Source organism: Rhodamnia argentea, chromosome 6, assembly GCF_020921035.1.
Source record: "Rhodamnia argentea isolate NSW1041297 chromosome 6, ASM2092103v1, whole genome shotgun sequence".
Taxonomy (NCBI): Eukaryota; Viridiplantae; Streptophyta; class Magnoliopsida; order Myrtales; family Myrtaceae; genus Rhodamnia; species Rhodamnia argentea.
The window spans coordinates 877,501-888,849 of NC_063155.1; the positions used below are offsets into that span (position 1 = coordinate 877,501).

Below are 11,349 nucleotides of genomic sequence, written 5' to 3' on the forward strand. Positions count from 1 at the left end.
ACTCGCACACATGTCAGACTCCTTGGTCCGTGTTTCAAGACAGACCGAATGGGGAGCCCACTAGCCGATGCCCGGAGCATGCAGATGCCGAGGCACGCTAGAGGCGCGTGCTGAATTCCACAATTGCAGTGGCGACGTTTCCACGGACGTATCAAAAGCCCGGGCTTGGGCCGCCACCGCAATCCACATCGGTCCATGCCTCGAGTCGATCGGCAACCGGCTCATCCCCATTCCATATCCGACCGAGGCACATCGCCGGCCCCCATCCGCTTCCCTCCCGACAATTTCAAGCACTCTTTGACTCTTTTTTGTAAGTCCTTTTCATCTTTCCCTCGCAGTACTTGTTTGCTATCGGTGTCTCGCCCATATTTAACCTTAGACGAAATTTACCGCCCGATTAGGGCTGCATTCCCAAACAACCCGACTCGCCGACAGTGCCTCGTGATGCGACAGGGTCCGGACACGACGGGGCTCTCACCCTCTCCGGCGCGCCCTTCCAGGGAACTTGGGCCCGGTCCGTCGCCGAGGACGCTTCTCCGACTACAATTCGAACGTCGAGGGCGCTCGATTCTCATGCTGGGCTCTTCCCGGTTCGCTCGCCGTTACTAGGGGAATCCTTGTTAGTTTCTTTTCCTCCACTTATTGATATGCTTAAACTCAGCGGGTAGCCCCGCTTGACCTGGGGTCGCGTTGGTAAAGAGTAGATTCACGGAGTGCTCGCATGGGCGACACGCATGACATTGATCATTGGGGTCTCATCAACCACCGAATGTCGTGGTGCTAATCGCTCCAGCGCTCGATTTTGGGCCAACCGGGACAAAATCGTCGAGGGAGGCCAACATACGCACCCGAGTCCCGCCGCCCAATTAAAGGTGAGGGATTAGGGGCAACGCCGTGTGTGACACCCAGGCAAACGTGCCCTCGACCGAATGGCTTCGGGTGCAACTTACGTTCAAAGACTCGATGGTTCACGGGATTACGCAATTCACACCAAGTATCGCAGTTCGCTACGTTCTTCATCGATGCGAGAGCCGAGATATCCGTTGCCGAGAGTAGTTATGAATAATAGAAGATTGCATGGCATCCCAAGCACACACAATGTCCGGGGTGATGGGAGCATCGCTCTCTTGTTCAAGTTCCTTGGCACATTCCGCGTCGGGGTTTGTTGTGCCGCCGAGAAGGCCCGAACGCTCTAGGCGCCCGTGCGATCCTAGCGTCGAGGGACGGTGGGAAAAGGCCCATCGCCCCTATTGAGTTTTTTACGAGTTCTCTGGTCATTCCGCTAGGCGGGATTCGACAATGATCCTTCCACAGGTTCACCTACGAAAACCTTGTTACGACTTCTTCTTCCTCTAAATGATAAGGTTCAGTGGACTTCTCGCGACGTCATCGGCGGCGAACCGCCCACGTCGCCGTGATCCGAACACTTCACCGGACCATTCAATCGGTAGGAGCGACGGGTGGTGTGTACAAAGGGCAGGGACGTAGTCAACGCGAGCTGATGATTCGCGCTTACTAGGAATTCCTCGTTGAAAACCAACAATTGTAATGATCTATCCCCATCACGATGAAGTTTCAAAGATTACCCAGGCCTGTCGGCCAAGGCTATAGACTCGTTGAATACATCAATGTAGCGCGCGTGCGAGCCAGAACATGTAAGGGCATCACGGACCTGTTATTGCCTCAAACTTCCTTGGCCTAAGCGGCCATAATCCCTCTAAGAAGCTGGCCGTGGAGATGTACATCCACATAGCTAGTTAGCAGGCTGAGGTCTCGTTCGTTATCAGAATTAACCGGACAAATCGCTCCACCAACTAAGAACGGCCATGCACCACCACCCATAGAATCAAGAAAGAGCTCTCGATCTGTCAATCCTTACTATGTCCGGACCCCGGTAAGTTTCCCCGTGTTGAGTCAAATTAAGCCGCGGGCTCCACTCCCGATGGTGCCCTTCCGTCAATTCCTTTAAGTTTCAGCCTTGCGACCATACTCCCCCCGGAACCCAAAAACTTTGATTTCTCATAAGGTGCCGGCGGAGTCCTAAAAGCAACATCCACCGATCCCTAGTCGGCATCGTTTATGGTTTAGACTAGGACGGTATCCGATCGTCTTCGAGCCCCCAACTTTCGTTCTTGATTAATGAAAACATCCTTGGCAAATGCTTTCGCAGCTTGTTTTTTTTTTTTTTTTTTGGTAAGGTAAGTATGTATTGATCTTTCAAAAGCTAGATACAAAAAAACCGGGCACAGAAGCTATGAACTCAACATGGCACATAGGGTGCCAGGGAGAGTTCAACATTGACAGGTTGCAAAATACACCAAGAAGAGGGCCATACACAGATAGCGAACAAGCTAGCACGGGGAAGGAGAAAACAAACAAGCGGGCAAACAAGTAGGGAAACCCGTAAACCAAAAAAATAAAAGCTGGATGGGGGAAACCACAATGCACCGAGGAAAGAGACACATCCCGGAGGAAAACGCAGCGGTTCAGCAGCATGAGTGGAGGGGAGTCCCCGTAATGACCTTGAGAAGGCAATTGCGACAGCCAAAAGGGTGGAGAATGAGTTGCGGTGTTGAGGAGCTTCAGAATCCTTGCAAGCATAAGTTGGGGAGACAACACCACCCGAGCTAGAGCAGCAACAGCAAGTCAGCAGAGAAAAAAACAACGCTATAGTTGGGTCTTCAAGATCCACACGGGTAGTATGTTGAAGGCCAGCCACCGTGCAGGCACAAGTAGACCAGAGGACCATCCTTTGTTCCGGAATAGAAAAAGCCTGCGGTGTTGAGGTGCTTCGGGAGATAGCATCAGCCGAGGCGATAGACCGGGGGGACCTCCTAAAACCAAAGAAAACAAAGTTGAGGAAGGAATGACCCACGGGACACCAAGGAAGGGAGCACCTCCCAAAACAGCATGTGCCTTCCAAACAGCAGCAGAGGTAGCAGAGGAGCGCAAAACCCTTGACTAATTTTGATGAAGTCCCACGGTCGCCCCTATGTGGAAGAGAGCTCAAAGTAGGGAGCCGAGGGAGGGTGCAATCGACACAAAATTATGGACCAGCAGCATCAACGTATACTGCTGAAAGGAGGAGAACCTCCCAATTAGATCCAGTAGATAGGTAGGGCGGGAGCACCAGCAGGATGGCGGTGCTGGCCACGGCAGAAGCTGCAGCATAGGAGATCGTAGCGCCATAAAGCCGGTACCCGAATACAGCGAAAGCTAAGCAAAAGGAGGGGAAAGACAGGCGGGCAACAAACAAAGCTACCGCAGAAGGTACGTGGTGGTGAAGACCCCAATAAACACTACAGGGGATACCAAAAGGAAATGTAAGATAAGGCGAGCAGAGCTTACAACGTAAAACGAGAACGACGCAAAACAGGGGGCGCAAAGGTTGGAGAAATAGAGAAAAGTGAAGGGGGGGCAACACCAGCAGAACTAATGAAAGTAGATAGTCGCAGACCAAGCAACAAAGGCGTAAAACCAGTTTTCAATAACGGATGCCAAAAGGGGAGACTCGTCAAAGTAAGACAGAAAATCCAGCTTTAGCATGGCGAGTCAAAATTGTACAAATCTGAAAATACAATTAAAGAGAAGCCAAATATAAATACAAGAGACCGAGACGAAGGGCAGCTTGCAGCAAAGCATAAGTCCCACGAGAAGAGAGCCGAGGAGTTGCTCAAATATATATATAAGTTTTTTTTTTTTTGCTTCTACCCTTTCTTTTTTTTTTCCTTCTTTTCGCTTCTTTTTTTTTCCCTTTCTGCTTCTTTCTTTTTTTTTTTTTTTTAAAACACTTCCAGAGATACGAGAGCAACCGACCATATATAACAAAGAGCAATGGCCAAGAACAAGTGCTACCAGAGTAAACCGAACAAACCAAGAATCAAGTGGGGCCATAACTAAAAAACCAGACAGCATAAACCTAGAAGAGGCATGGACGGGTGCATTCGGGAGGCCACCGAGTTAAATGGCAGGATGACTTGACGCAGTAGAAACCTCTTGCAGCAATCGCAGAAGTAGCAGAAAATAGCAAAAGTGGTGATGAGTGTTGAAGCCGAGACAGAGAGGGGGAACCACCGCAGTTTGTTATGTTGAGGAGTGCAGAAGCATGAAGAGGATCCAACGGGATCGGCGGGAAGTGACGCGTGGCTTCGGCGACAAGCTCCAGCAGAGTTGTGTAGTTGAGCTTTGAAAGTGCATCCAAGTTGAACGCTGAATATTAAACAATAGGAAGGAGAAGAGACAGAAACAAAGACAGGTCAGAGAGATCACGCCCATAATTTTCCTTTTGTTAGTTTTTTTTTCTCTCTTTTTTGTGATATTTTTTTTCTCCCGTCTGTTTTTTTTTTTTCCGGTATTGACTAGGCGAGGAGCACATCATGAAGCAGAAAGTGAGTACGATGGCGAACCATCCGCAATGTACAATAAAACAAGAGAGGGGGGGAGCAAGTATGTTCGGTGAAGGTAACCATAGAGCCATATCAACCAACAAGGAGAATCTTGAATGCCAACAGCATAGTCAAAAGGGGAAGGGGATCCACGAAGGGGTAAGGCGGGGGAGAACCATCAGCCGAGGAAGCAGCGACAGATGATCAACAGCACATCGGGGATTCCTGGGTGATTTCAGAAGGGAGCAACAACCTGAAACAAGAGCAAACAGTGAGGGTTGTGGTACAGGTGGCACATTAGATTGAATCCCAAGTAGAAAGTGTGGTTCCGTAGCTGAAGCATATTGAGGAGAGTAGCAGCGGGGTTAGCATCCAGAGCCGGGGAAATTTTCCAACGGCGGGAATCTGGAAGAGAATCCTCAGAGGAAGATCTCGCTTTATGCAAGATAGCTGAAAAGACAAGATCATGAGCGAAGTAATAATAGAAAATAAACCAACTCAGCATAAGGGAACCAGTGGCACGATAGAGGCACCAGTGCAAGAAAGGGACAATGCACACAACCGTATGACGTAACAAGAATTATAGCCAAGTCAGACGGCACCGGGAGAACATCACGAAAGCAGTACCATAGAAGGTGTTGCATGGTGAGTGAGGCAGCGAAGAGCGATTGAGTAACATCCAGAGAAGCAATGGAGCTTAATATCAGAATTCCGAGAGGTAGATAGAGGTGGGGCTATAAGCTAAAAAACCAAATCTACAAGGAGTGGTTATGAAAGATAGCACTAGATAGCCCCCACTTCATTTGAATGCATCTATTTCGAGGATGGTCCCGAATAGGGCCCAACGAAACGATTTTGTCCTTAATTAGTTTGGTGAGATGGAAGAGCATTGCCGGAACAAAAAGCTGTTTGTTACGGAAGAGCACATCATTCCTTGTGGTCCAGATAATATGACATAAGGCACCGAGAGCAAATCTGGCAATTTTGTGTGCAAAGGAAGGGCCACCCAAATGTATCTTAGCCCATCTAATGAACCCATTCCAAGGTCTAGGTCTCCATTTCAAAAGACAGTTGGAAGACCAAGTAGCAGCTAATTCACCAGTGATAGAGCAACCAAAGAACAGATGATCTACGGAGTCCGGTGTATTATGACAGAATGCACAAGTACCCTCATCAATACGTCGGTATTGGAGAAGCAGTATTTGAGTTGGCAGACGGTTGTGGGAAGCTAGCCACATAATGAATGAGTCCCGCGGTGCAATAGCTTTGTCCCAAATGAATGTATGCCACTGAACAACACGGCCTTTCGGCCTAATGTGATCCCAAGCCGAGGCAACGGAGAATGCGCCAACTGAGTGTGCAGTCCAAATTAATGAGTCTTCTCTATTTTCGAGAAGGGGAGGTATCGGATCAAGCCATGGCCGAATGTGAGCAAGGACAGGGGATGGAGGTAAGACCGAGAGAAAGAAGTCTCGAACGGTGATAAGACGTGGGATCCCAGCTCGATAAATGTCCCTAGGCGTGAAGAATGTGTGAAGAGGACTTTTGTCGTGCCGGTTATCGAACCAAAAAGATGTTGACTGGCCATTCCCAAGCTTCCACTTAAAAAGTGAGAAGAAGTCTTGACGAAGGTTTAGAATTTTTTTCCACGACCACGAGCATATGGTGGGTTTTGTAACAATCCAAAAATTTGACTTTCGTAAGAAGTTGGAGTGAATCCACCGACACCAAAGCGATTCCTTGTCGATGAAAAGAAGCCATATGTGTTTTAACATCAAGGCTCTGTTGCAATCCACAAGCCTACGTATACCCAACCCACCTTCACTTTTGGGGAGACAAATATTGGCCCCAGAAACTTTAGCCCCACCAACTCCAAGATCGGGGCCCTTCCATAAAAACCGTCGAAGAATTACTTCAATTCTACCCAAAACCGATTTGGGAAGAGTAAAAACACCAGCCCAATAGATATGGATAGAGTGTAAAACAGATTTTAAGAGTTGCGGTCGATCGGCATAGGACAAGTAACGTTGAGCCCATGATCGTGCTCTGGTGGTGATAGCATTGACTAAGACATTACAATCGGTCTTAGAGAGTCTAGATGAAATAATGGGGACTCCCTGATAACGAAACGGTAGCTGTCCTTGTTGAAAGTTCAATAGATCGTGAATTTGTAAATGTAAGTTCAACGAGCCACCCGAAATATAGAATGCACTCTTGTTGGGATTCGGGTTGAGGCCCGACCATGAAGAAAACAACTGCAGTCCATCCTGTAGTAGTCCAACCGATGGTAGGTGTCCCTCGACAAATAATAGCACATCATCCGCAAAGAAGAGGTGGGAGAGCCTGGGATGCTTGCATCTCCAATATGGCTTAAAGCCGGGGATAGAGGACTTGGCATGAAGAATCCCAGATAGTACTTCCATCACTAGGGTGAAAAGATAGGGCGAGAGAGGATCGCCTTGTCTAATACCTCTTCTACTAGAGAAGAACCCATGAATTTCCCCATTAATGGCCACCGAGAATTTGGGCGTCGAGACACATTCCATAATCCAGCCAATGAAGAAATCCGGGAAACCAAACGCTTGGAGAACACGTTGGAGAAACCCCCAACTAACCGTATCATAGGCTTTGCGGAAGTCCACCTTAATAGCGCATCCGGAGCTATATTGAGGATGGTGAAAATCCGCAAAAAGTTCCTGAGCAATCAAGATATTGTCTGTGATTCTCCTTCCTTTAACGAAAGCCGTCCGAGATGGTGATATCGGTGAAGGTAGGAGAGCGACCACTCTGTTAGCCAATAATTTGGTAATACATTTGTAGATTGTATTACAACAAGCTATGGGCCGGAAGTCGTTCATCGCCAACGCATTTGAAGACTTAGGAACAAGTGAGAGAATGGTTGCATTGATTTCCTTTAGTAGTTTGCCGATCCTAAAGAAATCCAAGATGGCAGAGGTGATGGAGGGACCAATGATATCCCAAGAAGAAGTAAAGAACTCCACATTGAATCCATCGGGGTCGGGAGCCCTTCCTTTTGCGAGGGAGAAAAAGGTGGTTCAGACTTCTTCCTCGATTCTGACTCTAGATAAGAGCTCTATTTGATCAATGGCTAGAGTGTGAGAGAGAAAGCCGCGAATGTCAGAGATGTCCGGCTGAATAGTATCCGCATTTGTATTGAGGAGCATTTCGTAGTAACTTACTATATGAGATTTGGCTCGGTCAAAGTTGTTCCGTCCAATCCAACTATCGATAGAATACGATTATGTAACCTCCTCTTATTAACGAAGTGGTGGAAGTATGAAGTGTTTAAATCTCCTTCTTGAAGCCATTTGATTCTTGACTTCCGTTTGAAGAACGATTCCTCTTGTAATCGCAGAGATGCAAATGCACGAAGATGCTCAAGTTCGCGGTCCACCAGTGGTTGATTAGTAGGATCCCGTTCTAACCGCTCTTGAATCAAGGAAAGATCAATCCCGGCTTGGGCAGTACGTTCTGAAATATCCGAGAAGGAGCTCCTATTAAGTTGTTTGAGGCGGTATTTGAGTAGCTTGAGTTTAGCGCAGACAACAAACATATGAGTACCAGTCATCGGAGTAGCCCAAATATGCGAGACTATATCCTTGAAAGAAGGGTGGGTCATCCAAAAATTAAAGAATTTGAATGGCGTCTTAGATTTAGGAGGTGGAAAAAATTTTACCACCATAGGCGTGTGGTCAGAGATACCAGGTGCCAAAAAAGTAGCTTCCGAGAAAGAGAAGATACGACTCCAATGCTCATTAATAAGGACACGATCAATTTTCTGTTGTTTACGTAGCACACCGGAGGATGTAGTCCAAGTGAATTTGTGGCCCATGTACCTAAGATCTTCCAATCCCGCATTAGAAATGCAATCTCCAAACTCATCAAAGACAGGTATCCATCTATTAGATCCCCCCATTCTATCAGTGTGATCCTTTATTGCATTGAAATCACCAGCAACTATCCAAGGATGTACACAATCACTAAGGCGAAGTAAGTCAGACCACAAGGATCGACGAGTGATAAAGGTGTGACCCCCATAGGCAATCGACAGGAGACAAGAATGGTTGAACTCGGGCAACTGAAGCCGTACATGGATTAGTTGGTCAGAGGTGAAGAGCACCAGTAACTCAATCACTTGGGGATCCCATCCAATCCATATTCTACCAAGGGGGGAGTAATCATAGTTAGCCACCCAGTTCCATCCCGGTAGTAATCCCCGAGATACGATAGTAAAGTTTGAGACTTTGACTTTAGTCTCCAATATGCCAATGCATGAGAGATGATGATTTCGAACCAAAGATCGGATTTCAGCTTGACGAAGAGGGTCAACAAGGCCCCTAATGTTCCAAATACCTAAAAACATATTTACAAAGGATGGAGAGGGGGGTTACCATTTCTTTTTGTTCAGCTTCTTCTTCGGTTTACAGCTGTTGGCCTTTGAAGAAGTAGGGATGGTGTCCACCTCTTGGGCTGCAGGATGAAGACCCTCATTTATTGTTTCAACCATATTAGGAGGTCCATCGGTTTTAGGAAGGGCAAAGACCATTGTTCTTGATCTCGTGTGTGGAGGAGACAGCAACGGAAAGTTCTCCTCGACATCACTATGCGGATTGTTGTCTCAAACGTCATCCTTGTCCGAGGAAGAGGAGTAGCCAGAAGTAGATTGAGAAGATCCCGGTAGAGACAGATGCTGCTCAGTATTTGAAGCGATCGTGGGAGGGGTGTTTTGCTGTGGTGCGATAGGTTCACACCGTTGAGAATCCAAAGCAGTGCCTGGGAGAGCCGCTGCGTCGCCGCACTTGCCTTTTTTTTTTCGCCAAAGTGTGGGTGTCCAGAAATAGCAACAGCCGCTTGAAGGAATTGAGCAGTGGCCGGGTGGTCAACTTGAGTGAGTAGGGGCAGAGCAGCAGCCATGCTAGATGGCCGTGAAGCAAGAGTACTAAGTTGACGATCCGGTTCCGGAGAAGGGAGAGGGTTAGAAGCTGCCTTCGAGGTGGACAGTGAAGTAGGGTTTCGCATGGGGTTTAGGGAGGGTGTGCCCAGGGGCACAACAACTGCAGAGGAGGATAACCGATTCAGAGAGAGGGAATCTTCAATGGCCAAGATGGGTGAAAGATGTTTTGGAGAAGAGGGTTTGTCAAAACCCGAGGCATTCTGTTGTGGGACGTAAGGCATCAGGGGCTCAACCACATCATTAGCAATAGTAGGAGGCAGCAGGTCCTTTTCGGAAGTTGTCACGGGGTGAGGTGGTAATATGGGTGTGACTGAAGGTGCAGCAAGCGGTTCGAAGCTAAAGTAGAATGACGTCTGGTGCGACCTCGCACCCGCTGCCAACCACTGGCCACGTGGGGGTTAACAGAAGTGGTTGTAGGCACTAGGGATGAAGGCTGAAGAGGTTTTGCACAGGGGAAACCAGGGGAACCTACAGCATGGCCAAAGACACAACAGGTGTTGTAAGAGAGTGGTCTCCACTCATATTCCACAGCAATACCGAGGAGCTCATTTTTCCATCGCACTTTGACAATCTCAAGGAGAGGATGGCCAGCTTTAATCTCCACACAAACACGGGCGTATGAGATTCGCTTCATAGTGTCTGTCTACTCATCAACATATAGTGCTTTACCAATAGCACTCGCAATGTAGCCTAACCCAGACGGAGACCACAAAGAGAATGGAATATGGCGCAATTTAATCCAGATAGGAGAAGTTTGCTGAACATCTTTAGTAAGCTTAATGTCCGAATGCCATTGCTGGAGTACCATTGTGCTATCGAAGATAGTAATAGGACCTTTCTCCAATATCTTTCGTCTAAACGACTCATCGAGGATGTGGAAAAAGTAGAATCCATCCTCATGAAGGCGCACATCCAGCAGGTGTGTACCCCACGCCTTCTTGACAGCTTCTTCGGTAGCCTTAAAATAGATTTTCTTGCCAAGATAGTAGCCAACAATGCAATTTTTCCACATTGGGTGTTGTTCCGCTTCGACTTCTAGAGAAATATCAACAATGACCTCCCCATCAACCTCCGACAGAGGCATATGTTTGAGCTTGTAACCCGTGTTTACCACCTTTGCTACATTAGCCCAAGTTCTTTGGTTCGTAGGAGGCATTACCCCGGGCCGGCTTTTGCTTCTACCGGTGTTAAGGCGAGGAGGTCTAGGATTCTGAGGTGCTAAGTCCTCCGCAACCCGAGAACTACCAGCATCCCTTTGGATAGGGGGCCTAGAAAGGCTAGTGGAGGATATCCCTCTATTGCGGGTTTTACCTCTACTACGACTTCTCCTAGGATCACGTAAGCGCGACGGCCGTAAAATCTCTCCTCCAACATCCGAGGCATCATCAATATCAGCCAGGTCGACAATAACAGCTTTGCCCTTATTAGTAGGTTCATTATCTTGAGTGGCCTCAGGATTCCGCACTGAGGAAGGTTGCGGTTGGTGTTCAGGGAACGTGGAGGGTATGACTTCTTCCGAGGGTAAGTGTTGAGGTAGATCACTTCCCGTAGATTGCATACCAGCAGGAACATCAGCCATGACTCAATTCCAATATGATGCAGTACCCAGTGACAACATATAGTGTGGAATGATGTAGCTGCTACTTCATACGACACCAGAGGAAAACACCGATAACCTCCAACACAATGTAGGATCACAAGCAACAGAACCAATAGTGGAAGATAACCACGCAAGAGATATGGATATCTAGAGGGCATACCGGTATGTGGGGGTACGAACTTACCGGCACAGAGCGCATCAAGAGGTCTGCTAAAGAGGTTGATGCGCTTCGCCAAGTAATCTGCTCCACGACCGTGAGGACCCAATAGAATTGGGTGAAATAGCACGACCCTTAATTGCCACCCTCGGAGGAAGTGAACCGCTACGAGAAAGGTCTCCGGGGTAGACTTCACAGCAAGGGAGGTAAGGACTTTTTGGGGATGGTGTGA

General features: G+C 47.9%; 2 non-coding genes across 2 annotated transcripts in view; both read right to left on the minus strand.

Annotated features, from left to right (window-relative positions):
• Positions 1 to 688, minus strand: part of LOC125315727 — a 3,388-nt gene extending 2,700 nt beyond the window's left edge. The window contains exon 1 of the ribosomal RNA XR_007199015.1: positions 1 to 688. This exon is cut by the window's left edge and continues 2,700 nt beyond it. This is a non-coding gene — a ribosomal RNA (28S ribosomal RNA).
• A 211-nt stretch (positions 689 to 899) lies between these two features.
• Positions 900 to 1,055, minus strand: LOC125315783. The gene has a single exon (XR_007199070.1). It is a non-coding gene; the product is annotated as a 5.8S ribosomal RNA (ribosomal RNA).
• Between the last annotated feature and the right edge of the window lie 10,294 nt (positions 1,056 to 11,349).